Below are 21,615 nucleotides of genomic sequence, written 5' to 3'. Positions count from 1 at the left end.
AAATTGTATTTCAGTGTATCCCTTCATTTATTTTAATTCCTAGAGTTGTAGTGGATTTCCATTCCTGCAGACAAGGTGTTTTTTTCCCTTCTATATAAGGCTTTTCCGTACTAACTAAATGTAAGCTGTGTCTTAAGATTAAATTCACTTCTCATTTTAATCAGTATTTCGTAGATTGTGTAACACAACAATATAAAGCAGCACTCTGCAGATACAAGACCTACACAGGAGAGCCTGAAAAAATATCTTAATCTTCAAGTAGCTGTAATCCAACCACACATTAACTAGCAGTATTCCTTCATTAGTCTCATATGGTACGAGGGCCGATCAGTAACTAATGCCCCACAGCTTTTTCTCAGAACATATTTATTCCCAAGAGTTAGAATTTGGTGACATTATCAGTAATGTTTCTTTTATATGTACTATTTTTCTATGTAGTCTCCATCATGTTCTATGATCCAATGCCAGCATTGTGCAAGTGTGTGTTTTCCCTGTTGATAAAGGCTCTTGTCCTGTGTGTAGATGTGATTTCATTGCAGAATTACTCCCCCCCCCCCCCCCCCCCACACACACACCTTTAGGAAGTGTGTTCCACAAGGAGAAACCATGTCTCCCAAACAGGTCAAAGTCAAGCTGCACCAATACGAGCTAAAGGGCAAACGAGGCAGTGATGTTCCAACACAATTTGGTGATGTGCTCTCTAGTTCTGAGACTTGGGTATGGACATGCATTATCATATAGGATCAAGATGTCTTTTGGATTTTTTTTCAGTCTGAACGTGTTGGAAACAGTTCTCCTCTTAAGCCTCTGAATTAATGGTTAATACTTTCGGCAACACATCCGGAGAATGATACCATTACTATCCCAAAAGACTGTCAAGTCTTTGCCAGTAGAGGGAGCTGCCTTGAATTTCTTCTTCTTTGGTGACTGCAGGAGATGCCACATCAGTGACTGCATTTTTGTTTCTGCCCAAAAGTGGTGCACCCAGGTTTCATCATCTTCAGCAATCTGTGACAAAAAGGCTTCTCTATTGGACTTAATCTACTCTAACAGTTCAGATGAAATGGCTATTCTTTGAATCATGTGATCTGTTGTGAGCATTTCATGGAACCCACCTTGATTATACCTTTGAATCTCCAAGAGTCTGTCATTGCACACTCACTTCAAATGCTCACCGATAGCTGTAGAGCCAAATGTCAAGTTTCATTGTGCTGACCTGCACGAGTAATGGCAACTGTGCGATTTTCCATCTCTGGAGCAATGGCAGTGACAGGATGTCCCAAATGTGGCCAGACACAGAGCTCTGTTTCTGGACTTACGTAAGGTTTAACTCTCTCTGCCTCTTGCCCAATACTACTCTCGTAAGCTACATCATTACCACACATGGCACACAAACACATATGAATGTTCACCACTGTTTCTTTTACAATAATCAAGAATTTAATTCTAGTGTGTTGGTTGTAGTGAGTGTATAATGGATAGTATTTAGATGTTTCACTACGACTCTGCTATGTGTCGGGACTGTTGAGAACATTGCACTGTATTGGGGCGTTATTTATTGAACAACCCTCACAGTTTGGAGATATGGATCAGTAAAGAGAGAAGTGTGTTAAATATGGCACAGACATACTGATTTGTAATGTAAGCAGTATGTAGAATGTAGTTTATTCGTCTAATAACATACAGTTACAAATCAAAGATTTTTGTACCGGAGAGACATCAGATTACTTTAATAAAAAAGGTTATAATGACTAACATATTTAAGCAGGCATTTCTGAATATTTAGACATGAACAATTTAACAAGAACGTATATAACACTTATGGTCATTTTGCAGCTTGCAATAAATTTTATGCAATATATTAACAATTTATTATACAATTGCTGCTTCTCTTTTCAAATTGCCAAACTGTCCTGCATGAATTCTTCAATTGAATAACAACATTTTTTCACTGGTGTATTAAATAACAATCTTTTTAGTGGGTCAAACAGATTTGTGTTATTTAATTTATTGTAAATTTTTAATCCTTTTACAATGGCGTTTGAGTGTAAAGTTCTCAATTATGAGAGAGAAGTTTGAAGCTGTGTCTGTGACGAGTACTGTAATTGTGATTGAAATGAAAATTATCAAGTGAGTTTTAATTTTTATACATGAAGATAAAAATTTTGTAGATGTACAGAGAAGGAATGGTTAGTATTATTAATTTTTTTAAATAATGGGCGACATGATGTTCGTTTTTGGACTAAACCCATTTCTTATTATCCCCTTTTGAAGAGAACGTAATCTAGGGCTATTCCTAAAGTTTCCCCAGAAAATTATTTGGTATCTAATTATGGTCTCAAAGTAGCTGTGGTAGATTATCTTCCTGGTGTCCATAAGGGTGGAACCAGATAAGACAATCATCACATAAGCTAGGCTGTTTAGTTTGTTTGCTAAGAAGTCTACCTGTGCCTTCCAATTTAAATTTTTGTCCAGATTTAGACCTAGAAATTTTTCATAACTTGCTTCAGTCATTTCCTCGCCGTGAACTATTTTTATGGGGGATGCTGATGGTGTTTTAGCACTGACTGCACTAATTGTGTTTTTTTTTTCATTGAATTTTAATCCATTATGCCGAAGCCATAATTATTTCCCGTTATATTTTCCACAGTATCGTGAATTTGTTCTAAATTGTCATTTTCAATTAAAACTGAGGTGTCATCTGCAAATAAAATAGAGCGAACATCAGTGCTTAAAGGTAAATCATTTAGGTACAGCAGAAAAAGAAAAAGACCCTAGAATTGAGCCTTGTGGGACCCCTGTACAAATCTTTTTCCAGTCCAAGAATAAATTTTTTCCATTTGGGTTTAGAATAACTATCTGTGTTCTTTCTGACACACAAGATTTGAACCACTGCAATGCCCTGTCCATAATCCAATATCTCTCTAACTTGTGTAGAATTAGTAAGTGGTTGACAGAGTCAAAAGCTTTGGCCTAGGTTAGGTTGAAAGATGACAGTTCGGTTATGATCTGGCAAAGTCAATGTATATAATGCCATGAAAATAACAAAATTTCTTGGATTTGTGTATGTATTGTGCATATTAGTTTTAGATAGATAAATGCTGTACATCTGTCATTTTGATGCAAGTAAACTGCCAGTATTGATAGGTTCAGTATTAGTAGAAATCTTTTCCACTTGTAGAATTTTTTCAAATTATCGGTTTCGTAGGTGTTTCACATAATTAGTTAATTCTGTCGACAATTGTTATGGCTCTGCGTCAGGTATTGCTACTAATCTGAGTGTGTGTATACATGAGTTAACTACAGGAAAAATAATAATAGGCTATAATAAAGAATGATTTACTTTGCCACTAAATGTTCAGTCATATTAAAGACAATTTCTGCTTGGCTAAATTTTCTTGTGTTGTGAAACATGGAAAAAAGCACAAAGTGCAGTGTTTGGTTGGACTTAATTTTAAGTTAAATTTTTGAGAATAAGGCCATTTTATATTTATGAAAGAATGGACTGTAGACTGCATAGCTCTGTATGTTACAAATACCATCTCTGTTCTGCTTTTCTCTCAATACAGCTTATGTGTAACTCTCTTGCAGATATAGTTCTACCTTTTTATTTGTAACATTATCATTGATTGCTACAGGGTGTATTTTACATTCCACAGCTAATTACACAGCAAAAGCAGTTAACTTCTACTGATACACTGGCAAAGTTTTTGTAATCGTACTTGTGCTGCTCAGATGTCTCTGTCCTGTAATTACAGGCTGATAGCAGTTACAAAACATCTGTCGTTTTGCTTATTTTGGTTTCCATCACTTCCAACTAACAGTGAATACAGGAAGTTAATATGTCTTTCCTATAGGCAGAACTTTTATGAAACAGCTTGTCGCCCCATTGCTGAGCTGACTCTTTCTTTTGTTTTTCAATTTGAGCATTTCACAACAGAGAAAGTAATATTTAAGTCTTAAATCACTTAACATTTGAACCCTAAAAAACTAATAAATGAAACATTTCAGACCTCCCCATCCCTTTTTTTGTTCAAGAACCATTTAGTCTCACTTTTGTTGATGTAAATCATCTTTCATTTAGATGAAAAGCCTATTGATGCGTCTTCCACAAGTAAAATGACTGTTATTTGGAATTTGTTTCAAATGTTATTTGACTTAATGAGTGCAGCATTGTGTGATAGAAGTGAAACAGTAGCACTTTCTGTTTGCACTAACAGTTTTGCGTGGAAACAGATGGTCATCGAAATACAGATTTGATTGTATTACCACTGTATAATATGTTATAATTTTTATGAAAGTCAGGATGACATTGTTATTTTTCTGTAGTGAATAACTGAAGAATTGAAACATATTTTGTTGCAGGGACTGTCAAAAATATTGCAAGATCAAAAGCCACTCCTTCATGTGTTTGAACACGTGCACTTAATTGGCAGTGAAAGCTTGTTGGTAAGTCTCAACTTGAAAACTTTATTTTCAAATGTAATTTTCGTTTTTGCTGCAGTTTTTGAGATAAACATAACAGCTTTCGAGAAGCCTTTTGCTGTTTATTAGTTCCCCCATTTCATGTAATTCATTTTGACAATCAGCATTAATTGTAAGAAATCATTCCACCTCATATTGGAAATACACACATCGGGCTTTATTAATATCCTTCCATTCTCATTAATGTATGTTTGTGAATGCATAGTTTATAATTGTACAGATTATTAGTTACATACCTATTTTATGATAAGCTTAAACTATAAAAATATAAATCTGTGAGTGCTTGTGATATAACTTGCATTCTTTTTGAAAGATGAATAATGTGTGCACCTCAATAAATTAGGCTGATGGCATCGGTATTTCAAGCCATACATTTCAGAGCAGAACCAAGCACCAAATATCACATTTCCACAGCATAATATTAACCATGGAAAGATTTCACAGCCATTGAAGGCTTGAAGGCATTGAGCTATTTAGTTATTTTTTATTGGATTTCTTCTGGACTTCTCATGCTGACAGTATAATACACACCTTTAAATTTTAGTATCAAAGACAAACTTTGGGATAACTATGCTTGTAATTAACACAGTAATTATTTTTCTGTCATGGATTTCACAAAGGTCCTCATTCTGAAATTCATTACTGTTGAATGACGTAGGTGTCACCACTCTGCCATGTCAGATTTTGCTCAAATTTTGTGTGCACATTTCCTAAATGATCAAATGAAGGCATCCAAATTTATAGCTCACAAATTTCAATACTTTGTGAGTAATTGAATCATAACCCTAGAGTGGTCATGCTCGTTAATGTTACAGGAGCAGGCACACGGTGTATTATGTTCACATTGATAATTAGTGGCTATTTCGTATTTGTTAACATTGTCAGCAGAGATAAGTGATCTTTCATAGTTTTTTATATGAAGTATTGAAACTCTTCCAAGCCAAGATTGCTAATAAATTTTTGCGGTATAACATGGTTAGTGTGAACTTGCTATTAACACGAAAAAAATATTGACTTGGCAGGAATACATTAGTTCTTACAAGAAGTTTTATCAGTCAACAAGAAATTCAGTTAAGATGAATTAGTCTCTAGTGTAGTTAAATTTCATTATAACAGAAACTATTAATGTTACAGTATTTTTAAGCATCATGAATGCAAGAAATGTAACTACAAATCTAACAACCCATTGTCGACTCGTTTCTAACATATTGTAGGTCGGCAGCCACAATTATCTCCTCAACAGTCAGCATAATAATAAATAAATAATAATAATAAATAAATAAATTCAATAATGTGTGCATTAACATTTAGAAATATATTTGATGCCAGATCTTCTTTTAGTCATGGCCAGATCGAGTTAGAATACTGAATAAAAATCTAGTAACGGTAGCACGTGAAACGTGGTGAAGAGGGTTTAGGATTAGATTAGATTAATACTTGTTCCATAGATCATGAATACGACACTTCGTAATGATGTGGAACATGTCAGGTTAATAAAAGATGTCTGTACAAGATATTGCATTACACAAAATATTGCATGACATTAATTTTTTTCCCCCTTAATTTATATCTAAAAATTCAGCCAATGAGTAGAAGGAGTTGTCATCTAGAAATTCTTTTAATTTATTTTTAAATGTTAGTTGGCTATCGGTCATGCTTTTGATGTTGTTTGGTAGGTGACCAAAGACTTTTGTGGCAGCGTAATTTACCCCTTTCTGTGCCAAAGTCAGATTTAACCCTGCGTAGTGAAGATCATCCTTTCTCCTGCTGTTATAGCTATGCACATTGTGATTCCTTTTGAACTGGGTTGGATTATTAACAACAAATTTCATAAGTGAATATGTATACTGTGAGGATCCCTAGATCTTTAATAGATGTCTGCAGGATGACCGTGGGTGGGCTCCAGCAATTATTCTGATTACACGTTTTTGAGCAATGAATACTTTTCTACTCAATGATGAATTACCCCAGAATATGATGCCATACGAAAGCAGTGAATGAAAGTAGGCATAGTAAGCTAATTTACTGAGATTCTTATCACCAAAATTTGCAATAACCCTAATAGCATACGTAGCTGAACTCAGACGTTTCAGCAGACCATCAATGTGTTGCTTCCAGTTTAACCTCTCATCAGTGGACACACCTAAAAATTTTGAAAATTCTACCTTAGCTACAGACTTCTGTTCAAAGTCTATATTTATTACTGGAGTTGTGCCATTTACTGTGCAGAACTGTGTATACTGTGTTTTATCAAAATTTAAAGAGAGTCCGTTTGCTGAGAACCACTTAATAATTTTGTGAAAAACATCATTTACAATTACATCACTTAGTTCTTGGTTTTTGGATGTTATTACTATACTTGTATCATCAGCAAAAAGAACTAACTTTGCATCTTCATCAATGTAGTATGGTAAGTCATTAATGTATATCAAGAACAGTAAAGAACCTAAGACCGAACCCTGTGGGACCCCGTACTTGATAGCCCCCCAGTTTGAGGAATCAGATTTTGTTTTAACATTACATGAACTACTTATTTCAACTTTCTGCATTCTTCCAGTTAAGTATGAATTAAAACATTTGTGCACTGCCCCCCTCAAACCATAATGATTTAGCTTATCTAATGAAACAGACAGCTCTAAATGTACAGGTAAAGCTTAAGATTCTAGATGAAGTGGACCATGTACAAAGAAAACAGCAACTGCAGAGTAGTTTGGAATGCCAAAATTTACTGTATGTATCTTGATTAAGAATCAAGAAAAAGTTCATTTATGCTCCTGCATCAGGTTCTGGAAACAAATTTAAATGACTTCATAGTGCTATGTATGAAGACATCGAGACTTTACTGCTAGAATGGTTCAGTCGTATACATGCATCTAACATACCTGTAAATGGCTCTATGATTCAGTCCAAAGCAAATGTGATTGCCAGAAACATAAGCATCAAAGACTTCAGTTGCTCTGCTGGTTGGCTGCATTGGTTGTGAAAGACAGATTCAGTTTCATCTGGATATATGATGAAAGTGCGAACAGCAGATTGCAGGAATTCAACCGAGAAATGTATGCCTCGTGTTATGTATTCAGTAAAGACGGAACTGGAATTTACTACAAACGTTTTCCAAATTGCACCTTGGGGATAAAAGGTGATAAGTGACATGGAGGAACACACAGCAAACAACCTGTAGCTGTTTTCTTTGTATGTATTGCAGATGGCAGCGAGCAGCTTCGTCCTTGGATTATCGAGAAGTCCGAGAAACCACATAGTTTTAAAAACATAAATATGGACACTTTACCTTGCATCTGCTCTCACCATAAGAAAGCTTGGATCGATGGCACATCATTTCGCAAGTGGCTTCTTTGCTTCAACAGTCGAATGGTTGCTCAAAACAAACGTGTTTTTCCTACATTGGACATATGTACTGCCCATAAAGTACAGGATCGAAACCTAACCAACATAAAGATTCATTTTTTTCCATCAAGTGTGACAAGCCACTTTCAGCCCATGGACCGAGGCAGCATTTTTCTTGTGAAGAGAGCTTATCGCTACTGACTTGCAACAGCTGCAATTTGTGGTGCTGAAAACAATACAACACCACCAAACTGGAATCTGCTTGAAGCAATAAGAGCCATCGCAGCAGCCTGGAAGTTCGTGTCATCACATCACATACAGTAGAGCTTTAACAGAGTCTGAAGACATAGCAACACTGAGGATGTCCACGAGTTAGACACTGCCACTTCACCTAATGAATTGACAATTCTGCAAGACATTGAAAACTTTGGGATTAGTTTTGCAGAATTAATTAATGCAGGCGACAGTGTTACCATATGTGCTTCTGCGGAATCTGATGTGCCAAAAGCTGCAACTGAGGTCCAAGAATGATCATCAGAAGTAAGTGAAGAGGAGGAGAATACAGATACCATTTGAGCTACGTGTCAGGAGATGTTTACGGCCTCGGACAGTTTAGAATGATCTGCTTCAACATCTGACGTCGCTGCTGGGTTTACAAACACTATTAGCTAAAATTGTCTGTGAAATTACAAGGTATCTACGTTCCCGTGAAGTCAGCAAACCACGCTTGAATTTTTTCCAAGAAAATAGTGTAATTTGTGAGTACTTGTACTTTCACAGCCACTTTGTAGTGTTGTAAGTCTACAGTAATCTAAAGTGATTTATACAGTAATATATTGCGTATAACAGTCCTACTGAACATGTATTCATATTAAAATCTGTGGTTCTCAACCTGAATTTATTTTTTAACATGAAATCTTGATTTTTTTTCCCCCCTTTGGATTTGTGTTACGAAGGCCATACTGTATTTTAATTACTAGTTTCAGCTACACACGACCCGTCTTCAGAACAAAGATAAAAAATTGCACATAATAATACAGCAATGTACAACAGCTTATAGGAATCAAAATTACAGGTCCAAAATACAAACTGCTTATAAAATTATAGCAAACTTTAAAAGTATGTAAGAAGTTGTAATTGCAAGATACATGCTGTATAAACATTATCGATAAGTGTAATTGCCATAACAATTCAGTGCGATATTAAAATCTTTTTTGAAATGACAACATCCTTACAGAATGTGTAGGTAAAATAACTTTGCACTTTTCATAACAAGAACAACAAAAGCCATAAATTGAAAAATATTCATTAAGATAAGAAAGAGGCAGTGAACAAGAGAGAATATATTTACGCAAGTCAAAACGGCCCGCTTCAGTGGAAGAAAAAAGAAAAAAAAATCAGCATTTGTATTATCTCATAGCAGAGATTATAATGAGTACATTATGTGGTATATGAGAATAATATAGCTGTTGATGACCATTATAGTGATCAAGAAGTACAACATTTGAAATACACGCTGTGTAAACTTGTGTGGTCAGTTCCACAGGGAAGAGTAAGATAAACTCCAATGATCGAGGTTTTGCAACTATCATGTATGCACTTCATAGGCATCTGGCTACAGAGTTATATGCAGTTTTTATAATTTTCATAATATATTTCTGGTATATCATTTGCATTATCACAAATTTTGTATCATTTCCTTTTCAATAATTGAGTAATCTGTTATTACGGTCATTATGACGAAAAATTATCAACTGTTATTTCAAACCCAGTTATGGTCTTTAATGTTGTATGTTGATGAGGTTCCTTATACTTTAATTTGTTATGAAGACAAGTACTTTGTTGTTTTTAAAAATCTTGAGACTGTGGCTAAGACTGTTAAACCTTTGTAAATTAAAAATTTGGTAGAATAATGCATAAAATTGGATTGCTTGGTTTACATAACTTTAGTAGGCTCATATCACAATGTCATGTTATTATCAGTTACAGCCATATTCATTCCGTTATAGGGTGAACTATACTGATGTGTATTTCTTTTAATATTTTTAGAATATTGAGATTTTACGCAAGTTGTATAGTTGACTGCTGACACCATCTAGTGATCATCGCCTCAAGCAGCTTATCGAACTTGGTGGTTGTCAGTTCCATCTTTGTTGTACTACTGGCCACACGTTTGCGTAATGTGTAGGTCAAATGTGATATTTCTTGCTCATTGTAATGGTCATCAAATGCATCGCTATTATCATGTACCATGTAATAATGGAAAATCCAGCAGGGAATGATGACAGTATTATGAAAGGGATAGATTGCTACTCACCATATAGAATAGATGTTGAGTCACAGACAGGCACAACAAGAAGACTGTTAAATTCATGAGCATTCAGTCAAAAGGCCTTCTTTTGAAGTAGACAACATACACACATTCACGTAAGAGCGCGCGCGCACACACACACACACACACACACACACACACACACACGTACGTGTGTGTGCGCCACCACTGTATCGGCCACAGAAGCCAAACCTCGACGGCCTGAGGTAGCAGTCAGGTGTGTGTGAGCTGTGCTTATGTGAATGTATGTGTATCTTGTCTACTTCAGAAAGAGGTCTTTTTATTGTGCTTGCGTGTGGGTCATCATCTCTATGTGGTGAGTAGCAATCTATCCTTTTCATGATATTGTCATTATACTGCGTAATAATGTACTCATGGTGATCTCTGCCGTGAGGTAATGCAAATACCAATTAAACTGTATCAGTTAATAAATTTTAACAGCTTAACGTCTTAGGTAAGGCAATACCATATATAGAATAGTTTTGGCTTATGTAAATATAGTCTCTCATTTTCACTGCCTCTTCCATATCATAACATATTTTTATGACCTTCATTGTACCTGACTGGCTGTGAACATTGTAAGGGTATTTTACCTGTATGTTCTGTGTGAATGTTGTCATTTTAAAAATGATTTTAACTATTTATTGAGCCAGTATGGCAATTACACTGACCAAGAATGTTTTTGTGGTATGCACCTTGTAATTACTTCTTCTTATATACGTTTGAACTTTGCTATAATTTTATGTGCAGTCTGTATTTTGGATCTGTAACTTTGTTGTTGTTGTTGTTGTTGTTGTTGTTGTTCTTGTTGTTGTTGTTGTGGTCTTCAGTCCTGAGACTGGTTTGATGCAGCTCTCCATGCTACTCTATCCTGTGCAAGCTTCTTCATCTCCTATAAGCTGTCATTCATTGATGTATTCTTATGTGCAATTTTATATTGTAGCTGACACTAGAAATCAAAATAAAAATATATTTATGATCTTGACTTGGAGGATTTTCAATCCTTAAAAAGGAATAATTTACTGGCAAATTGTCTTCAGGTTTGGGTGAATACACATTGCATTTTGCACAGAGAAATGTTGTTGAGAATGATTTTTGCAAACAAAATCATTACAAGAGCTGCCTCTTATTGTTGTGGCACCATTCTTCCCCCTTCCACATCCACCATTTTCTTCATTAGTTGCTCTTGTATTCGCTCCTCTTCAACTTCATGACAACATGGATATATGCTAATATCAGCTGGTAAACTTGGTATTGGAGAACTTTCAATAATATTTGGTTCTATTAGTTGATAAAAAAAGATAAAAGAAGACTCATTAGGAAAAACTCAACATCGACGTTTCTCTCTCTATTCATTTGCTGGAAACTACAGTGCATTGATACCATCCATGTTCAGCAGTACATATCACAGAGCTATTGTCCATCTTCTTGTCATTCATGTTACCGAGTACTTAATGCACATTTGGTCAACAGTGTCAACTCCCACCCTTTATTTTATTATTATCTAGTATAATGTGAAGTTTCTTAGTTGCCTCATCTACTGTTCCTTCATTGTTCATTTTGGAAATAGGTACAAGAGATTTGAAGCATTTGGGTACATACAGTACATACCACGTAATGTCTTTCTGGGATCCAGAAACTGCCGAATTAGTTTCTCTGTTCTTATTGGACAAAAACTCTGGTGGAATTTCTTTTTTACCCTTTCTTAGGGTTCCTACACAAGTGATTTTTATTTGTAGCAGAGAGAGAGAGAGAGAGAGAGATAGATAGAGAGAGAGAGATAGATAGAGAGAGAGAGAGAGAGAGAGAGAGAGGGAGGGGGGGGGGGGAGGGAGGGGGGGGCAGTTATCCATTGTGACATTTCTATTAGTGCATTTTATCGGTGCTGTTAGTCTACACACACTATCAAGTGACTTATTATAAACACAAAATGGTCCTTCTGGCTGTTTGCCACAGTACACTTCCAACAAATAAGTGTAGAATGATTTAGCATTGCACAGAGCAAACATTTTGATGCCATATTTAGCTGGTTTGTTCGGAATGTATTGTGTGAAGCTGCAACCACCTCTGAATGCTTCTAGTTTCTCGACAATAGTAACACATACTCAAAGATTGTGACTGTTGATGCAGTTTTTCACCCCCAAGTTCAAGAAAAAATGATGTGTAATTAAAATCCATACGTTAGTGACCATTTACACGTGTTTCTTCCACAGGTGTAAAGATGTTCGTATGGCCCTGTAATTCTAATGATCTCCGTTCTGTTGACCACTTCTGGGACGAGATGGAGCAAGGTGGACATGCCTTAGACATAGCTCCAACCAATTATTAGCAGAAATTTGTGCCTGTAAAAATATTGATGTTTGACGTGTGCAACTATTATCACCACCATACCTTACATTTACATATATACTCTGCTAGCCACCAAGTGGTGTGTGGCAGAGGGCACAATTCGCGTCAAATTCATATTTCCCCTCCTCTGCTTCACTCGCGGATCACAGGAGGGGAAAACAACTGTCTGAATGCCTCAGTACGAGCTCTAATTTCCCTTATCTTTGAATACTGATCACTGCGTGGTTTGAAAGTTGGTGGTAATAATATATGCTCTACATTGTTGGTGAAGATCGGATTTTGAAATTTAGTGAGCAGCCCCGTCCATTTAGCGCGTCGTCTATCTGCAAATGTATCCCACTTCAAACTTTCTATGAGATTTGTAATGCTCTCGTGATGGCTATATGTACCAGTCACAAATCTTGCCGCTCTTCTTTGGACCTTTTCAGTCTCTTGAATTAGACCCAACCGGTAACGGTCTCATACAGGCGAACAGTACAAACTGGACAAACTAACGTGTTGTAAGCTATTTCCTTTGTTGAAGGACTGCATCGCTTCAGTATTCTACCAGTAAACCGCAATCTAGAGTTTGCCTTACCTGTTACTTGTGTAATCGAATCATTCCATTTGAGATCATTTCGAATAATCACACCCAGATACTTGGCGGATGTTACTGCTTCCTAAGACTGGGCATTTATTTTGTACTCATATATTAATGGGGATTTTTGCCTTGTTATACGCATTAGGCTACACTTACTAATATTGAGAGATAACTGCCAGTCATTACACCATGCATTTATTTTCTGCAAATCCTCATTAATTTGTTCACTACTTTCGTGTGGTACTACAGCATCATCGGCAAACAGTCCAATGCCGCTGTCAACACCATCAACCAGATCTTTTATGTAAACCATAAAAAGCAGTGGACTCATTACGCTACCCTGGGGCACACCCGAATTTATGCTTGTTTCTGTTGAAGTCACCCCATTCAGGATGACATACTGCTCTCTGTCTGTTAGAATACTTTCTGTCCAACCACATATGTCATCGGATAGCCCATAAGCGCACACTTTCTGGAGCAAGCGGCAGTGTGTAACTGAGTCAAACGCCTTTCGAAAGTAGAGAAATATGGCATCCACCTGGGAGCCGGTATCTAGAGCCTGTTGTATATCATTCACAAAGAGGACCAGCTGTGTCTCGCATGACCGCTGTTTCCTAAAACTGTGCTGGTTTCTGCAGATGAGCTTCTCGGAGTCTAGAAAGGTCATTATGTCTGAACGCAAAATGTGCTCCACGATTCTACAACAAATCGATGTCAGTGAAATTGGCCGGTGATTATGTGCATCCGATTTTCTACCCTTTTTTTTATAGATTGCTATGACATGGGCCTTCTTCCAGTCCCGTGAAACTTTTCACTGTTCCAGTGATCTCTGATTGATGGTGGATAAGAATGGTGCTATATTTGTAGCGTAGTCAACATATAATCTTACGGGGATACCGTCTGGGCCAGATGCCTTCTTGGCGTCTAAGGATCTTAACTGTTTTACAATCTCAGATACACTAAACACTATGTCAACTATCCTTGCGTTTGTTCGATAATGGAAAGGGGGAATGGTGCTGCAGTCCTCTACCGCTAACGAGTTTTTGAAAGCTAGGTTTAGAATTTTGACCTTAGCGAAAGATCTTGTTGAGAACCCAAGAAAATTGTGTCCCTATGTAAAATCACGGAGTACTTGAAGACCTCTGTCCAGTCACTCATTGACCAGTCTGATGTGGCAGTAGAAGAAGCAAAAGGAAAGCTGAAGTTTTAAATTTCATTTTTGAGAAATCTTTCATGCTGGAGGTTTGTACAAACATACCATCATTTGACTGCCACACAGACTTCTATATGGATGATGTAGCAATAAGCATCCCTGGCATAGAGAAGCAACTGAAAGAGTTGAAAACAAATTTCACCACATGTGGATGGAATCCCAGTTTGGTTTTAGAGAGAGTGCTCTATGGCACTGGCCTCTTACATAGTTTGCACATATTGCAAGTCTCTCACCCGGTGCAAAGTGAATGGAAAAAAGTGCAGGTGACTCCAGTGTATGAGATGGGTAAAAGAACAGACCCACAAAATTGCAGACAAATATCATTAACATTGGTTTGCTGCAGAATTCTCGAACATATTCTCTGTTCGAATACAATAAATTTCTTTGATATGGACAAGCTAATGTCCACAAAGGAGTGTGAGTTTAGAAAGAATCGTGCACGTGAAACCCAACAGGCACTTTCTCACGACATCCTGTGAACCATGGGTTAAGGGCAACAGGCAGATTCCCATTACTAGATTTCTGGAAAATGTTTGACACAGTGTCCCATTGCAGACTGTTAACAAGGTGTGAACATAGGAAATAGGTTTCCAGATATGTGAGTGACTCAAAGACTTTTTAAATAGTAGAACCCAGTACACTGCCCTCAACGGAGAGTGTTTGTCAGACACAAGCGTGTCATCAGGACTGCCCCAGGGGAGTGTGATAGGGACTGCTTTTGTTATCTACATACATAAATTATCTGCTGGAGAGGGTGAACAGATGTCTGTGGTTGTTCGCTGATGACATTGTGGTGTACAGGAAGGTGTCATTGTTGAGTAGCTGTAGGATAATACAAGATGACTTGGACAAAACTTCTAGTTGATGTGATGAATGGTAGCTTGCTTTAAATGTAGACAATGTAATGTAATGCAAATGAGGAGGAGAAATACTCCAATAATGTTTAGATAAAGTATTAGTATTGAGCTGCTTGAGACAGCCACATCCACATCGTATATAATCTTGACCACATTTCGCACCACAGCTGACAGTAACGTTAATGATTGATCCCAATTGTAGCAACTGCAGCTGCAGTAGCACAGTGAATGTGTAACAGTGCAGCTGAGGTTGTTTTCGTTAATTGTTAACAGTAGTGTCAACTAAATATGTAAGTGTAACCTTGCAAAGCGATACGAAGTGGAACGAGCACACAAGGACAGTAGTAGGGAAAGCGAATGGTCTACTTCGATTTATTGGTAGAACTTTAGAAAAGTGTGGTTCATCTGTAAAGGAGGCATTGTATAGAAAACATGTGCAACACTTTCTTGAGTGCTGCTCTAGCGTTTCTTATCGCCACTAGGTCAGAGTAATGGAAGATATTGAATTAATTCAAAGATGGGCTGCTGGATTTGTTATCAGTAGCTTTGATAATCGTGCAGATATTACGGAGGTGCTTCATAAACTTAAATGGAAATTCCTGGTAACCACATGGACGGGTAACATACAACTGGTGCCAAGGTAAAATACATAATTTTGTGAAGTCAGATGAATCTTTTTGAAACGCCCTCTATGTACGAAAGTCAATATTTTAATCATAGGGTCCAGGCAACAGCAGCGTCTGATTACTGTCCAAATCACAATTTATTTGGTTTTGGAAACTGGTTATACAACTGTCTTCAGACCAATTTCTTTTAAAAACAAATGTAATGGGTCATTTGTATATAAAATTATAGAACAGTGAGGAATGAAAAAAGAATGGACAAGCCTTACGTTATCCAGAGTGAGGCAGCAGTGTTGAAGAAAGTAATATCTTCTAATAAGTACAAGTCAGTTGTGGAGAGCAAAGTCAGACCTGGCCAGAAACAAGGCTTGGTGTTGGAAGTGTCTAACTATTTTCTGGTAAATTCGTACTCTGTGTAAGCCAAGGTTGCCCAGGCGTAACCTTAGAACTAGTGCTTTGTCTCTAATGACTCTTTATCAACTGTATGTTTAACCATCACTTCCCTGTTCCATGACAAAACACGCTGCTCGTCTATGGCGATTCACTCTCCTCCCACACACACTCCCCCCCTCCCCCTCTGTTTATCCGACCTGGTGAGACATTTAGCAATGTCCTGAATGTACACAAATCTACTTCAACATAAGACCATTTCTCTCATTAATAACAAGCAGAGTTCTATATTTTGGGGAATATTCAGTCCTGTCACAAAGCTGATTTGATACCCTTTAACCTCACTTTTAGTCTGAGGCAACTGCGTGAAGCTCATTTGAAACTGAGAATTATGGCAACAACAGAAGTACTGTTTTCAGAATCTATGTTTATTCCTTCAGAGGGAATTCTTATTCCTAATAAATGAATATAAAACATATTCAACACTTTTTACAATAGACTGAATTCAGCTACATAGGTTGTAGTTAAGAAACCTAAAGGACCACTTACATTTGTGGTGATTTTAAGTGTACAGTTAATGCTCAAACAAATCTTGATTTGTATCCACTTCCCTGGCTGGAGGAATAATTGGTTAAATTGGCTGGTGGCCATTATTTTTCGAAGATTGAGCTCACTGATGCCTATTTTCAGTTGTCTGTAGTTGATCAGATAAAACAGTGCTGTAATAGTTTGTCTTTGGGACTGGAGGGGCTCCTGGAATTTTTCAGATATACCTCGAACAACCCATCCCATGTGTCCCCAACTTTTTACATTAATTAGATGATTCCCATGCGGGAGCAGCACCTACACAACCTCCAGTTGTTGTTGGAGTGGCTCCAAACCCATTGTCTGTGTTGTCACATTGATAAATATAGTTTATTTAAGTCGAGTGTCAAGTACTTTCCATTAAAATTGCTACACCACGAAGATGATGTGCTACAGATGTGAAATTTAACCGACGGGAGGAAGATGCTGTGATATGCAAATGATTAGCTTTTCAGAGCATTCACACAAGGTTGGCATCGGTGGCAACACCTACAACGTGCTGACATGAGGAAAGTTTCCAACCGATTTCTCATACACAAACAGCAGTTGACCAGCATTGCCTGGTGAAACATTGTTGTGATGCCTCGTGTAAGGAGGAGAAATGCGTACCATCTCTTTTCCAACTTTGATAAAGGTGCGATTGTAGCCTATCATGATTGCGGTTTATCGTATCGTGACATTGCTGCTCGTGTTGGTCAAGATCCAATGACTGTTAGCAGAATATGGAATCGGTGGGTTCAGGAGGGAAATACGGAAGGCCGTGCTGGATCCCAACAGTCTCGTATCACTAGCAGTCGAGATGACAGGCATCTTATCTGCACGGCTGTAACAGATAGTGCAGCCACATCTCGATCCCTGAGTCAACAGATGGGGATGTTTACAAGACAACAACCATCTGCTCGAACAGTTCGATGACGTTTGTAGCAGCGTGGACTATCAGCTCGGAGACCATGGCTGTGGTTACCCTCGATGCTGCATCACAGACAGGAGCGCCTGCGATGGTGTACTCAACAATGAATCCATGTTCTGTTTACAGCATCATGATGGTCGCATCCGTGTTTGGCGACATCGCGGTGAACGCACATTGGAAGCGTGTATTTGTCATCGCCATACTGGCATATCACCCGGTGTGATTGTATGGGGTGCCATTGGTTACACGTCTCGGTTACCTCTTGTTCGCATTGACGGCACTTTGAACAGTGGACGTTACATTTCAGATGTGTTATGACCCGTGGCTCTACCCTTCATTCGATCCCTGTGAAACCCTACATTTCAGCAGGATAATGAACGACCACATGTTGCAGCTCCTGTACAGGCCTTACTAGATACAGAAAATGCTCAACTGCTTCCCTGGCCAGCACGTTCTCCAGATCTCTCACCAATTGAAAACGTGTGGTCAATGGTGGCTGAGCAACAGGCTTGTCACAATACGCCAGTCACTACTCTTGATGAACTGTGGTACCGTGTTGAAGCTGCCATCCAAGCTCTGTTTGACTCAATGCCCAGGCGTATCAAGGCCATTATTACGGCCAGAGGTGGGTGTTCAGGGCACTGATTTCTCAGGATCTATGCACAAAAATTGTGTGAAAATGTAATCACATATCAGTTCTAATACAATATATTTGTCCAATGAATACCCGTTTATCATCTGCATTTGTTCTTGGTGTAGCAATTTTAATGGCCAGTAGTGTATATTAAGTAAAGATTGGTTCACACCCACACAAGATCGTGTGGATGCAATCACTAACTTAGCTGCTCCTAAGGGCCTCTCAGAACTACAGTTGGTCCTGAGCAAAGTAAACTTTTATGTCAAGTTTATTCCCATAGCAGCTCACATTTCCCAGCTGCTCAGTTGTGTGCAAAGGCATGCCAGAAAGTTTTCGTGTAACTTAAAAAGTGCAACAGTCAGCCTCCTTGTTTAACAAATTTCCATCCCGGCAGTTGTTGATGCTTGCCACTGGTGTATGGGATTGTGCCATTTATGCCATACTCTCCCACAAATACTCTGACAGCACAGAACAGTCTATTGCATTTGCCTCTTAAATGTTAAATGCAGTGTAGAGTAATTATTCACAAATTGGGAAGGAAGTGTTGGCTGTCATATATGACGTATGGAAGTTTGACGTATATATCTGTTATTGAGTGTCACCTGGAATTGTAAAACTTTTGTGAGCTATCATAGACTATGATAAGTAAGTGTAGATTACTGTAGTTTTTCCAATAGATTTAGTCAGTTAAAGCCATACCCGTGTTACCTGTACATTAGGTGTGTTGCATACCTGTCGGGCATTACAGAATAACAATTGCTTTCTTTATGTATGCGATCAGTGTCTTACTAGATTCCCTGAAGAACTGGAAGCAGTGAACTTTTTGAGGATATATAAAGAGCTGTGTAAGCTATGGAACATTTTTGTTCTACGTAGTTATCCTTCTGTCCATTGCTTACGAGTAAACAGTATTCATAGCATACTGTATGTACAGAACAGTGCTGTGTGCATTACTACAGTGGCGACAGCCAACATTGTTACTGACTTTGTACCTACAAAGCATGTTCTGGTACACTCTCTCCATCCCATCTAGTGTTACTTCAGTTCCTAGTGCAGCGGCCAGAACTCATGCCAGCAGCCCCCTCTGTCTCTACAGGAGTCTCTCAGCAAGACAGAGGTGAAGGGACTTCAGGTGACTGCTGATTAAGTACGTCATCCTATCTACCCTATTGCATACGTTGACACGCAACTCTGATACTTTCTCTTTCCCTCAGCAGACGTGGACACATTACATGCCTGAATTGAAACTGTCATAGAATGGAAATAACAGGAAATTCCAAACATCCTGCATAGCACTGAAAAAGGTGCAGTTAGAAACTCTTATTTCATTGTGCAATACTTTCTTGCAGTCTGTGTTTTTCCTTGTAAGTATATCTGATGGATAATCATTAGGCCATTGCGCCCCACAGAGTCATTTTCCTTACGCTCAACAAGTCACATTTTCTTTACCTAGCAGTGTGTGCATGTGCGTGGGTGGCAGTGTGTAAATCGGGACCTGTTTTGAATATTTGCGTATAAAATGTCTGCATAGACTACTGTTGCAGCAATGCGTATAACAGGCTGATCAAAAATATTTTGTTAAAATTCGGAGTCTTTCAGATAGTCAATTTATGAATTTTTCCTATTGTTAGAGTTGTGTGCCTGTAACAAGGTGGACAATGCACAGTAACAATAATGTGTGTGCCATGTGACACACCAGTTTATAGTGTTTTTCTGCTGTATCTTAGTGTGCTTTGTGGTGTATGATGAATATGTAGCTGTGATTTTCATGTTGATAAACATTTAGTTATTTTAGTATTCATTGTGTGTGACATAAAGAAAACACAGTAGGCATTATATTCCATGAGTATATTTTTTTAGAGCAGCTGCAGTCTGGAACCGCAAGACCGCTACGGTCGCAGGTTCGAATCCTGCCTCGGGCATGGATGTTTGTGATGTCCTTAGGTTAGTTAGGTTTAACTAGTTCTAAGTTCTAGGGGACTAATGACCTCAGCAGTTGAGTCCCATAGTGCTCAGAGCCATTTGAACCATTTTTAGAGCAGCACAGATGTACAAACAGGTCCCAATATGAACTTTGTATGAACTTGTCAAGGCACAAGTACAGAGGGAATGTGTAGGACATGGAAAAAGAGAGACACTGGCAGTGGCACAAAGTGCTCTGTAAGAAGAGGAGAAATATAGCCAAGGAATAAACAGAGAAGTAAATATCATAAGTGCATAGTGTAAGTTGAAATGAGGAATGGAGCAAATTATGAGAATTTCTACATGTTACAGTTCTAATGCTGGAAGGCACTCACACAGCATGTGTTGCAAGAAAACGCAACCAAATAACAGCTATTGTCATGAATGAACCCTCTGCAGCTGGGTATTATGTAGTGCAAAACATACTCTTTGTGGCCATTCTTTTCTAAATGAAGTGTGCCCCTCTCTACAGCTTTAGAATATCTGATAAACTTACTGTTCTACAGCCTGTCCCCTCGCTGCCCCCCCCCCCCTTCTTTCCCTCTGCCTTCACTTAACATAATTACCTTGGCAAACTGTTTCAGAAGCAAATTTCCCTCGCTGCCATAGCAAACATGAAAACTGATCTTTCTTTTTAAAAACAACGAAGGAATATCTCAATAGTTACAGAACAATAGCCTGGCCTGGACCATGTTACATTAACAGTAATACCTGAAGTAAAATCAATACTGTGTTCACATGCCACTGCAAGTGTGTCTTTTTTTACCAAACGAAATGAAATGGAACGGATGCAGCACTGGATTCTTCTTGTTGCATTGTAGCCACAAATTCGGCCCCGCAGCCTCCGCCGCGCCCCCCCCCCCCCCCCCCCCCCCACACACACACACACACACACACACACACACACACACACCCGCGCGCGCGTGCGCGCAATTTCGTAGTTAGTGTACGATAGATGTACGTCATACTTGCAGGAAATTTGTCTTTTATGTAATACAGCTTTTGTGTGTTTATCTTGCCGTTTCTCTCTCTCTCTCTCTCTCTCTCTCTCTCCCTCCCTCCCTCACACACACACACACACACACACACACACACAAAATCATCACGACAAGTGCATTGAATATGAAATAAATGTAGACTTGGGGACGCGTTGAAGTTTAATCTGTTACCACAAATTTTATTCGTTGCCTTTTCCAGCTCTCAACAAAATTACCACCTTACAACCGAACCTGGTCCTCGCTACGCTTCAGATCAGGATTTCCCAACAAACAAGATTTAGTAAACATTACAGAACAGCTGAATTAACTTTGTCTTTGAGGTCATGCAAAGATAAATGAGCGCAAATCG

General features: G+C 38.2%; 1 long non-coding RNA gene across 1 annotated transcript in view; it reads left to right on the top strand.

Moving 5' to 3' along the window:
- Nucleotides 1–21,615, top strand: part of LOC126470484 (uncharacterized) — a 43,360-nt gene that overhangs the window by 6,195 nt on the left and 15,550 nt on the right. Inside the window, exon 2 of the long non-coding RNA XR_007586216.1 lies at nucleotides 4,366–4,449. This is a non-coding gene — a long non-coding RNA (uncharacterized LOC126470484). The remainder of the gene's footprint in view (nucleotides 1–4,365; nucleotides 4,450–21,615) is intronic.

Source organism: Schistocerca serialis, chromosome 3 (genome assembly GCF_023864345.2).
Source record: "Schistocerca serialis cubense isolate TAMUIC-IGC-003099 chromosome 3, iqSchSeri2.2, whole genome shotgun sequence".
Lineage (NCBI taxonomy): Eukaryota > Metazoa > Arthropoda > Insecta > Orthoptera > Acrididae > Schistocerca > Schistocerca serialis.
This window is presented reverse-complemented; position numbering and strand designations above follow the sequence as displayed.